The following is a 12,544-nucleotide window of genomic DNA, read 5'->3' as shown; positions in this document are numbered from 1 at the left end:
TAGCATAAATTGCATGCCTATAACCAAAGGGTCAGAGCAAAGTTTCTGGGTTGTGTTATTAATTCTGCTCAAGTCCTGCCCCTGTTCATATGTCCATCCCTGAGAGTACAGTGGGGTCAGCTCCTCTAAACCCATGAAGAATTTCTGAATGGGTCTGTTATCTATGGCATTTACCATTACAGATAATTTGTTTTATTGATTTTTCTTTTTCTAGCTTTTTCCTCTTCCAGACTCTGCACAGCACAAGGGCTTTGACTCTTGTCAAAGGGTCAGGGTCCAGTACAGTGCCTGAAAATATGGGTAATCAATAACTTCCTCCAGCACAATGAATACAAGGACCACTTGCATTCTAATGATCCTGTCTGGGGTCTGTGCACAGCTCAAAAATATTTGTTGAATAAATTGACAGATCTTCTGGGGATAGAAATCATATCTGATTCACTGTTTGTATACTCAGCAAAGTACACTTTAAGTGGCCGATGAATACTTGTTAAATAATCTATTCATTGCACGAATGAAATCTAAGTTCTGCCACAGCAGGAATCCCATCTCCTTCATCTGTCACTTCCCAGGGGCAGGTCCAGTGAGCTCTACCCTGCGGTGACCCAGGCATCTTTGGCGACACCCTCCCTTCCCTCCATGTGGACAGCCGTTTCTCCCCTACTCCCCGGGAGATGTTCAGAGGATGGGGCCACAGGGAGAAGGTAGTAGCTTTGAATATGCAGAAGAGGCAAGAAGAAGGAGGCAAATGAGTTCATTCCAAGTTCACGTCTATCTTATTTTGGAAGGAAGTGGGAAAGGAGAACAAAGTTTTCATGAATAATGCTGCTTATTAAAATGCCTGCTCTCTCCGATGGTGATTAAGATGGACGCAGCATCACAGTGACTTTCAGAGAGGGTGGGAGTACAGCTGACAATTTTCCCATCAGAGTTTTTTACAAAGAAGGAGCAACTCTTAGGTCCCCTCCCTTCCCTCCTCCCCCTCCAGCCTGCCTTTCCTGCAGAGCTTCTGGCTGCTTCAAGGCACTGGGGGAGGAATTCATCAGGGGCTGACAAGTGGCAAATGACATTAGCTTCCAACTGTATTAAAGAATGTGAACACAGCAGGCTGGTGCCTTTTTCCCTCTCCATGTTCCCAGCTCCTGTGCCTGTCATAGTGCCTGGGCCCTGGTAGGCACGTATTGCTTTGAATCATCCTGTAGTGGGTATCTGTCATCTTTGGTGTCCCGCATCCATTTCCTTTTCTTGTGTAATCGATGCCTTTCTTTTCTTTGGGAGAACCACTCCCAGACTTCAAACCACTTCTGGGAATTAAAGGAGCTAGTTTTGTAAAGTTCTCAGAATACTCTCTGGCTCAATTAATATTAGCTACCATTATAGCTAATATTATATTGTAATTCATGAAACACCCATGAAACAGGATCCAGTAAATAGAGGAATTATCAGAATGTATGGAAGAGCTCATTTAAATTAAAACATCATAAACATCATAACCAATCCTTTTAAAGAACTAAATAAGCATAAGAGTAGGAAGATTAAAAAAAACAAGGACATCTCAGAGGAAGGAGAGCCAAAAGACAAAGACGGAAATTCGCGTGCATGCGTGCGCACGCGCGCACACACACACACATTTTTAATTTGAGCATCAATCCAAGAGGTCCAATATTTCACTAAGAGTCTCAAAAAAAATAGTACAGGAATCACAAAGGAAGGAAATTATCAAAGAAAAAATACAAGAAAATTTCCCAGGCTTGGAAAATACTCTTTTCCTAACCAAATGCCCAGAACAATCAACAGCAGCAACAACAAAAATACTGGTTTAAAAAAAAAAAAAAAAAAAAAAACTAAGACATATCATTATTAACTTCAAAAACCATGTCAGTAAAGAAAAACATTAAATTGCTTTAAAAGAGAAAAAGAGCAGATAACACACAAAGCATTGGAAATCAGTGGGGTATTAGATTTCTTAACAATGGGATTGGAGACTAAGAGGCAATATAACAATGATGTCAAAATTCTGATTAATAATGACTTCCAGATATGGGATAGCCTGGGTGGCCCATTCAGTTAAGTGTCTGACTCTTGGTTTTGGCTAAGATCATGATCTCCCAGTTCATGAGATCAAGCCCCATGTCTGGCTGTGCACTGACACTGTCTGCTTGGGATTCTCTCTCAGTCTCTCTCTGCTCCTCCCCAGCTAGCATGCCCTCTCTTTCTCTTTCTCTCAAAATAAATAAATGTTAAGAAAATAATGGCTTCCAGATAAGAATTCTATTCCCATTCAAACTACAGTTAAGTATAAGAAAGAACCTCCCCCCTCCCCAGTTTGCAAGTTCTCTGAAAGTTGTTGGACAATGTGTTCCACCAGACAAAAGAAGTAAACAAAAAGACAGAAAAATAAGATGCCTAAGGAAGGGATCCAGCAGAGAATAGAGGCAAATGTAATTTCAAGAATTGTTTTGAAAGGAATGATGACAACTAGATCCCTTGATGACATCTGGGAATTAGCCCTAGAGAGCAATTAAAGCAGATTGGAGCAGTAAAACAGAGAGTTATGAGAGATATGAATAGATTCATCTCCAGGAAAACAGTGGAACCAACAGAATAATTGAGTCATTTGACTATGAGGAAAAATAGTGTTAAAATGATTTCTAGAGTTCTCTAGAGGATGTAAAGTAACTTATACATAGAAAATGAAGCAAAGGAAAAAATGAGGTAATTATCAACTTAAGGAAAACAGAAAGTGACATAATGGAAAAAGATAATCAAAGTACACTACTTGACCCAGCAGTGAGCCTGTATGTACTAACGGGGTCATGACCTATCAATAAATAAGTAGTTGTATGGTTTAAATATTGAATGATTAATTATATTTGAGCTATTACTTTATTTGAAGGGTTGGGAAAGGAACAGCAATCAGAAAATAATTAACAAGATGGCAATAGGAAGTCCTTAGCCATCAATAATTACTTTAAATGTAAATGGATTAAATACTCCAACCAAGAGACATAAAGTGGCTGAATGGATAAAAAATTAAGACCCAATTATATCTTGTATAAAAAAGTCTCACTTCAGATTGAAGGACACACATAGCCTGAAAGGGATGGTAAAAAGATATTCAATGCAGGGGCGCCTGGGTGGCTCAGTCGGTTGGGCGGCCGACTTCGGCTCAGGTCACGATCTCACAATCCGTGAGTTCGAGCCCCGCGTCGGGCTCTGTGCTGACAGCTCAGAGCCTGGAGCCCATTTAAGATTCTGTGTCTCCCTCTCTCTCTGCCCCTCCCCTGTTCATGCTCTGTCTCTCTCTGTCTCAAAAATAAATAAACGTTAAAAAAAAAAACATATTAAAAAAAAAAAAAAAAGATATTCAATGCAAATAGTAACCAAAAGAGTGCAGGGGTGACCATACTTAAATCAGACAAAATAGACTTCAAGTCAAAAACTGTCACAGAAGACAAATAAAATCATTATATAATGATAAATTATAATTAACTAGAAAGATACAGTTATCAACATACATGTGCCCAACATCAGAGCACCTGTATATATTTAGCAAATACTGAATATATTAAGCAGAGTTCTGAAGGCAAATTTAGACAGAAATGCAATAATAGGGGACTTCAATACCTCACTTTCAACAATGGGTATATCATCCAGATAATCAATAAGGAAATACTGGACTTAAACTATACTTTAGAGTAAACACACCCAACAGATATATACATAACATTCCATTCAACAGCAGCAGAATACACATTCTTTTCAAGTGCACGTGGAACATTCTCCAGGATAGATCATATAAGTAAGATAAGTCTTAAACAATGTAAGAAGATAGAAATCATAACAAGTATCTTTTCAGTTACAGTGGTATGAAACTAGAAATCAATAACAGGATGAAAACTGGAAAATTCACAAATATGTAGGTATTAAATGTACACCTCTGAATAATCAGTGGGTCAAAGAAGAAATCAAGAGGAGAAAAAATATCTTGAAACAAATGGAAATGGGAATATCAAATACCAAAACTTATGGAAGATAGCCAAAGCAGTTTTAAGAGGGAAATTTGTAGCAATGAATGACCACACTAAGAAGAAAAGAAAAAGGGAACCAGTTAAGTGTCTGACTCTTGGTTTTGGCTCAGGTCATGATCTCACAGTTTGTGAGTTCGAACCCCATGTTGGGCTCTGCATTGACAGTGTGATACCTACTTTGGATTCTCTCTCTACCCCTTTCTCTGACCCTACCCCACTCATGCACATGTTCTTTTTCTCTCTCAAAACAAACAAATAAATAACTTTTAAAAAAGAAAAGTGTCAAACAAACAACCTAACTTTACACCTTAAGGAAGTAGAAAAAGGAGGACAAACTAAATAAAGTTAGCATAAGGAAGGAAAGAATAAATATCAGAGCAGAAATAAATGAAATAGAAACTAGAGTAACAATAGAAAAGATCAATGAAACTAAGAGTTGTTTTTTGTAAAGATAAACAATATTAACGAACCTTTAGCTAGACTAAGAAAAAAAAGACTCAAATAAATAAAATAAAAAATGAAAGGAGATATTATAACTGATACCACAAAAATACAAAATATCACAAGAGACTACTATGAACAATTATATACCAAAAAATTGGACAAACTAAAAGAAATAGGTATATCTCTAGAAACATATAACTTACCAAGTCTTAATCAAGGAGAAATAGACAGTTGAACAGATCAATTACTAATAAGGAGATTGAACTGGTAATCAAAAAGCTCCCAACAAAGAAAAGCCCAGGACAAAAAGGTTTTATGGGTAAATTCCACCAAACTTTTAAAGAAAAATTAATGTCAGCCCTCAAACTCTTCCAAAAAAATCTAAAGAAAAGGGAACACACCCAAACTCATTTTATGAGGCCAACATTACCTTTATATCAAAACCAGGTAAGGATCTACAAGAAAATAAAACTACAGGTCAATATCCCTGATAAATATAGATGCAAAATTCCTCAAGAAAATATTAGTGAGCCAAATTCAACAGCACATTATAATCATCATATATCATGATCAAGTGGGATTTATTCCTGGGATGCATGAATGGCCCAACATATGCAAATCAATAAATGTAATACACCACATTAAAAGGATGAAGGATAAAAACCATATGATTACCTCAATAGATGCAGAAAAAGTATTTGACATTATTCAATATTTGTTTATGATTAAAAAATAAAACTTTCAATGATAAGGTATAGAAGGAGTATACCTCAACAAAAGACAGGCCATATGTGACAAGCCAACAGCTACTCATACTTAATAATGAAAAGCTAAAAGTTTTTCCTCTTGGATGAGGAACAAGACAAAGGTACCGTTGTCACTACTTCCATTCAATGTAGTACCAGAAGTCCTAGCCAAAGTAATTAGACAACAGAAAGAAATAAATGGCATCCAAATAGGTAAGGAAGTAGGAAAATTGTTGCAGATGATGTGATCTTATATGTAAAAACCCTAAAGGCACCACCAAAAAAACTGTTAGAACTAATAAAGGAATTTAGTAAAGTTGCAGGATACAAAATCAACATACAAAAAAATCAGTTCTATTGCTACACACTGACAGTGAAATATGTGGAAAATAAATTATGAAAGCAATCCCATTTACAATGGGATGAAAAAGAATAAAATACTTATGAATACATTTAACCAATGAAATGAAAGACCTGATACTAAAAACTATAAATGCTGATGAAAGAAACTGAAGATGATACAAATAAGTGGAAAAATATCCTATTTTCATGGATTGGGATATTTTTAAATGTCCATACTACCCCCAAAGATCTACAGATTCAATGCAAATCTTATTCAAATTCCGATGGTATTTTTCACAGAAATAGTAAAAACAATTGTAAAATTCATATGGAACCAAAAAAGACCCCACCTATCCAAACCTATATTGAGGAAGAACATAGTGGAGGTATCACACTACCTTATTTCAAAATGTTCAACAAGGCTATAGTAATCCAAAAAGTATGGTACTGGCTTTAAAATAGACATACAGACAAGTGGAACAGAGAGTCCAGAAATAAATCCATGCAGTTATAGTCACTTGATCTTTGACAAAGGTGCCAAGAACACACAACGGGGAAAGGATAGTGTTGTCTATAAATGGTACTGGGAAAATTGGATCTCCACATGCAGATGGATGTAAATAGGGGCAACCTTATCTCAAATGATTTATAAAGATCAACTCAAAATGGATTAAAGATTTAAGTGGAAAATCTGAAACTGTGAAACTACTAGAAGAAAACCACAGGACATTCTGGAAAAGCAAAAACTATGGAAATAATAAAAAGATAGGTGGTTACCAAGTGTGTAAAGCAAAGGAGGAGATAAATAGGCAGAGCACAGAGGGTGTGTGGGAAAGCAGAAATGCTCCAGTGCAGACATTGGATACATGTGACATGTGTCCAAACCCAGAGAATGTACAACACCAAGATGAACCTAATGTAAACTGTGGGCTTTGGGTGATAGTGATTTGTTAATGTAGGTTCATCATTTATACTAAATGTACCATTCGGGGGGGGGGGTGGATATTGATAACGGGGGAGGTTATGCATGTGTTGGGGCAGGGAGAATATGGGGAAATGTACACCTGCCTCTCAATTCTGTGAATCTAAAATTGCTCAAAAAATGGTTTAAAAGGTACACAGAGCTAAAAACACACACATGAATGAGTACAAGTAAAAGTGGGTAAATGTAAACAAGATCAGTGGATTATATCAATGTCAGTATTCTGGTTGTAATATTTTACTATAATTTTGCAAGATATTATCATCATTGGTAGAAACTGAGTAAACGTTACACAGTATCTCTCTGCATTGTTTCCTATAATTGTCAAAAAATTAAAGGCTAACATCTCATTCACTACTGTCTGGAGTCATGGAACCCCCCCCCCCCCATACTTCACTCTTGGAGGTAACTACTCATTACTATTATGTATTCTTCCAGACAGAACACATAACGCAGCAGAAGAAATATCCCTTTGAATTCAGACAAGACTAGGTTACAAATTCCAATTCCACCACTCAGTAACTTTAGAGGAGGAACTTTCTCTCTCCCTTAGCTTCCTATTCATTAAATGGGGTATAATAATATTAGCTAACTTCTTATGAGAAGTTAATTAAGTGTCATTCCATCATAACAGTGCCTCATACATAGTTTATGCTCAATATATTTTTATTATACATGTATTTTTGGGAGACATGTAGCATACTTTGTTTTGATGTTGATTTTTGTGTTTTGTATAAATGGTAGCCCATCTCTGTATCTGTTATTTGCCTTCTTCTCCCCACAACAATATGGCTTAGATTCCTTTCCATGTCACTAAATACAAACTATCTCATTCTTTATCATTGTTGCATAGTATTCCATGGTTGGCTCTACTTCAATTTATTTGCCATTTCCCTATTGGTGGAAATTTAGATTATTTCTAATTTTTTGCTATCTAAACTCCTGTGAGTGTGGAAAACTCCTGTGAGTGCGTTTAGAGAAATCTAGTGTTGAGAAATCAAATGGTTGGTTCACTAAACATGGCCTTAAAATTTTCAGACGACAGGTCAAGTTTCACTACTATTTATATAAATCTCCTTGCCACTTAAAAAAAAAAAGTACTTGATCAGGGTAGGATTGACATATTATAAAATTCATCTATCTCTGCAAATTTACACAGGTGTGCGAGCAGCACCAGGATTCATTTTGCTGTGGGTTGAATTGTATTCACTAAAGGAGGTAAGTTGAGGTTCTGGCCTCCAGGACCTCAGAATGTGACCTTAGTTGGAAATAGGGTCCTTGTAGATGTCATTAGTAAGTTGAGGTCATATTGGAATAGGCTGGTCCCTAGTCCAGAAAGAATGGTGTCTTCATAAGAAGAGGAAAATGTGGACACTGAGACAGAATGCCACGTGGCAAAAGAGTGATGTGGCCGCAAGCCAAGGAATGCCTGGGGCTGCCAGCCAGAAACTAGAAGAGACAAGGCGGGGAAGGGTGGAGATCCTTCCCTAGAGCCTTCAGAGGAAGCATGGCCCTGTCAACACCTTGAGTTTGGACATCTAGTCTCCAGAACTGTGAGAGTATGAAATTCTTTTGTTCCATGCCGCCTGTTGATGGCACTTTGTTAACAGCAACTCTAGGCAACTAATTCACTGACCCCAGGAAAGCCCGAGTCCCATGTTGGAGTGCAGGAGAAGACCCAAATCTTTCAGCTGATGCCTTCATAGGTATTACCCCTGATGACTCATTTTCTCTCATGAAAATGACCCAACAGGAGACTTTTAGGTGGTCAAGTTTGGGACATAGCTTCCTTATGTCCACCCTTGGTCTTAAGAGTTCTTCATCATTAGGTCAAATTCAATTTTGAAAACCTGGTGAAAATCTCCAATCAAAATGGTATGTATCTATCTCCATATTGAGAAATGTGGCAATTTTAGACTCCGCAGAGCCCACCTGTGAACCCCAGTTTAAGAATCTTTGGCCTTTCTGCCTGTCCACTGCCTGCTTGAATATCTGTGGTGATGGGGAAGTCAAGACTGCTGTGGCAGCCCATTCCAACCTGGGGAGCTCTGTTCACTGCAAGCCAATTCCTATTAGTTAAAATCTGGGTCCTGGTGGATTCCATCTCCGGTCCCTGGGATGGCCTTTGTGAATGGCAGCATGGAGCAGGGAAATGAGGAGTGTTCAGTCCCTGCAGTCAAAGAGGAACCTACAGAAACATGCATGGGAATGACTGTCAAACCCTAGCAAACTCTCAGGATGGGGAAGCCATGAGAAAGCCAAGAATATAAAAAATCTGGCTCTATCACGTGCAAAGTCTCTGGCCTTCAGGAATACTGGTAGCCAGTCTGAGCCTAAGTCTTATGTGTCTGTAAATAGGAAAACCTGGCACACAGTAGGTGTTCCATCATGAATGAATTTAGACTGAAAAGAACAACATTCATGAACAAGAGATAGGACCTAATCCAGAGGAGATGGGAAAGTAGAGAAGGAACAAAAATTTTCATATCTAATAGCATCCTAATAAGTGAGATGATCAAGTCTTTAATACATAGACCTTTTGTAAAAATAATAATAATAATACACTCTTTTCAGGGCAGTTTTAGGTTCACAGCAAAATTCAAAGAACGTCATATACCTGTATATGCATTTGTATATAGAGTACGTAGCCCTTTCAGATTGGCTTCTTTTATTTAGCCATTTGCTTTTAAGGTTCCTCCGTGTCTTTCCATGGCTTAGTAGCTTATTTCTTTTTAATGTTGACTAATACTCCACTATCTGGATGTACCACAGTTCATTTATCTACTCACCTACTGAAGGACATAGCTCATTTATTGAATTAAATTGTCCCCATCTTACAGCCGAGTGACTACAGCATTGAATGAGCAAATGGCAGCCTTCCAACATCACTTGGAAGGGAAACAGGTCCTCCCAGTGATGCAGAGTCCCACCAATGGACCACAAAGGACAGGTCCTAGGTCTCTAACATCACAAGACCTACTGCATTAAGTAATTAAAGAAGCAAAATTTGCTGAGGAAGCTGGGATTGATGTGCAAATCACAATGCAGTATCTCCATCAGCTGTAACTGTGGATGAGTCCCATTCACCCCGAAGGACTGACCCGCCTCCCTAGGATGGGTGCCCTTGGAAAATCAAATCTGGGAAATGCACCCCCATCACAGTTCATTATCCCAACTTCTCAGGACAATTCTGAGTTAGGCACTTGATACAATGGGGTCTTTCAAGATCCCCAACTGGGAAGAGCAAACGATAAAACTTGAAAAAAAAAAATCAGAGTGCTTTGCTTTGGTTTACTGAAGGCTGAATTAAACAGAACTTAAATACTGTTTTGTTTTTGCTTTTGTTTTTTTTTCTAGGGCCTAGAATCAGGGGAATTTTTCCCCTCTCTCCCTTTTCAAAGGGTTCACCAGGTGAACCAGAAGTAAGCACGCATTTTCTAAAACCAGTGAACCATGACATAAGAATATTCTCCAAATCACACCTGAACCAGACCTACATTTCACAGAGTTGGGAGTCTCTCATTGAAATTATGCCCCAGACATAGAGTTCTTTTACCCAATTCAGAGAAGCAGTATGAAGTGTGTTTATAGGGTCTCTCTCTCTCTCTCTCTCTCCCTCCCTCTCTCTCCCACTTCCTCTCTCTCTCTCCCTCCCTCTCTCTCTCCCTCTCTCTCTCAGTTCTGTTGTGGTTTTTATAGTTCCATTCAGTCTCTGAGTTCTTTGCATCTTAGTGACCGTCTCCTTTCATCCCTTTGTATGTCCATCTTTTGTCTCTACTTGATTATTTTTATCTGTGTTCTCTGACTGTGATCTTTCTTCCTCCCCCAATGCCTCCTTCTGAAACGCTTGCAATATAAAGTCAAGTTTTTAAAAAAAATTTTTTTAACGTTTATTCATTTTTGAGAGACAGAGACAGAGCATGAGTGGAGGAGGGGGGGTAGAGAGAAGGAGACACAGAATCCGAAGCAGGCTCCAGGCCGTGAGCTGTCAGCACAGAGCTCGACACAGAGCTCGAACTCATGGACTGTGAGATCATGACCTGAGCCAAAGTCAGACCCTTAACTGACTGACCCACCCAGGCTCCCCTATAAAGTCAAATTTTAAGAGCACAGACTCTGGAGCAGACAAGCTGGGCTTGAAATCACCTTCTGTATCTAGGCATCTGTTTCTTTATCTGTCAAACACACTTGAAAGGGTACCTGGCATGTAATAAACATGTTATAGTCACTTGCTATTATTATTGCCTACATTCTTTAGCCAGCTTCCCCAAGTAGCTTCTGGGACCAGAAAACAGAGTGACACAGCAGATTTAGAAAGAGGACATCATGGGTGAGGGAAACAAGGACAAAGACTTCACTTAGCTCTCTTGGTTGTGTGGTTTCTCCTCGAGTCTTCTGCAAGAGGCAACATGAGTCATCTCAGAAGACTGAGGTGTATGCACCTTGACCATGACAACCTGTGAGAGCAAGAAGTTTGAGGCGAGAAGGAGAAAGAGGGAGACAACATGAGGTAGAACATAAGAGAAAGACGGGCACCTGTGTGGCTCATGTCATGATATCGCAGTTCATGAGTTCGAGTCCCACATCAGGCTCTGCGTTGACAGTGCAAAGCCTGCTTGGGACTCTTTCTCTCTCTCTCTCTCTCTCTCTCTCTCTCTCTCTCTCTCTCTCTCCCTCTCTCTAAAAAAAAACTGGAAAAAAAGGAGGAGAAAGAGATAAGATAGTAGAGAGATAGTGAGAGGATAGTAAGAGGAAGAAAAGGAGAGAGTGGGAGAGACATTGTCTGAGGTTCACTGAAGCCACATACCGGTGTTTCCTCATGAGTAGAGTGAGCTCCATCAACCTGCATCCTTGGAAAACAGATGATCTGTTGCTCCTTACAATAAACTGCGCTAAATGCAAGCCTATTACCTGTCGAATTCAGCTTAGTACAATTCACTGTGCTGCCACAGGCCTCAGTTTCCAGCTGAGTCCCTGCCTCTGTAAGCAAAAGTAAAGCTCCATAGGGCAAAGATGTGGCCCCTTAGCAGCTGAACAAAGTTCAGTTCAAGAAAAGAAAATAGAGCACACGGCGCTTCAGAGTTAAAGTATAGAGATACTGAAGCATTTCATTTGGAAGCAACAAACAACAACAACAAAAAAACCCAGCCCTCAACAAACCCAATGCCACTGCCATCTGCAATCAATATGCATCATTACAGCTACGCAGATGGCTGGGTTCTGAAAGAGTTCCAAGCCAGTGGTTCTCCACCTTAGCTGCACACTGTAATCACCTGAGAGCTTTAAAAAGTGAAATCTCATTGCCCACACTGCACCCCAGCCCAATTAAATGGTGGGACTCAGGCAATGAGTATTTTTTTTTTCAGAGCTCCCCAGATCACTCCAATGTGTACCTACAGTGACAACCTCGGGTCTTGGATAACCCCGTGAGCCAAGTCACAATGTTTTAGAGCTCTGCAATCTGACTGCAGCTAAGGTGGCTCAAGAAATGACTGCACCTGTTGGGTAATTAAGGGAACAACTCAGGGACTGTCAGAGGAGTATAAAAAGGCCATCTGTTTTGGATAAATAACACAGCTTAGTCAAATGATGTTCTTCGGAAGCAACTCTCGTTCCTTGACATTTGGTTTGCCCCAAGTGTTTGGTGGTCCTGGTGTGCTGGTGTCTGTTTATGGACATCTGCTGTGATTGGGGGTCAGTGGGGATTGAAGGAGTGGCCTGCCAGGTGACAGGTGCAGCTTTCCTAATACCAGGCTCCTGGGAGGGAGAAGGTCTATGTCAGGGCATGACCCTGCACCTCTGGCCCAAGCACCCACAATACACCTGTTGTGGGTTGAGCTGTTTCCATCTCAAATTCCCATGTTGGAGTCCTAACCCCCACTGTTTTAGAATGTGACCTTATCTGGGAATACGGTTATTGTGGATGTAGTTAGTTAAGATGAGGTCATGCTGGAGTAGGGTGGGCCCCTCATCCGATACGAGTTGTGTCTTATAAAAAG

This window comes from Panthera onca, chromosome E3 (assembly GCF_046562875.1).
Source record: "Panthera onca isolate mPanOnc1 chromosome E3, mPanOnc1 haplotype 2, whole genome shotgun sequence".
NCBI classification, from domain to species: Eukaryota; Metazoa; Chordata; class Mammalia; order Carnivora; family Felidae; genus Panthera; species Panthera onca.
The sequence above is the reverse complement of the archived record's forward strand: the minus strand, read 5'-3'. Positions refer to the sequence as shown.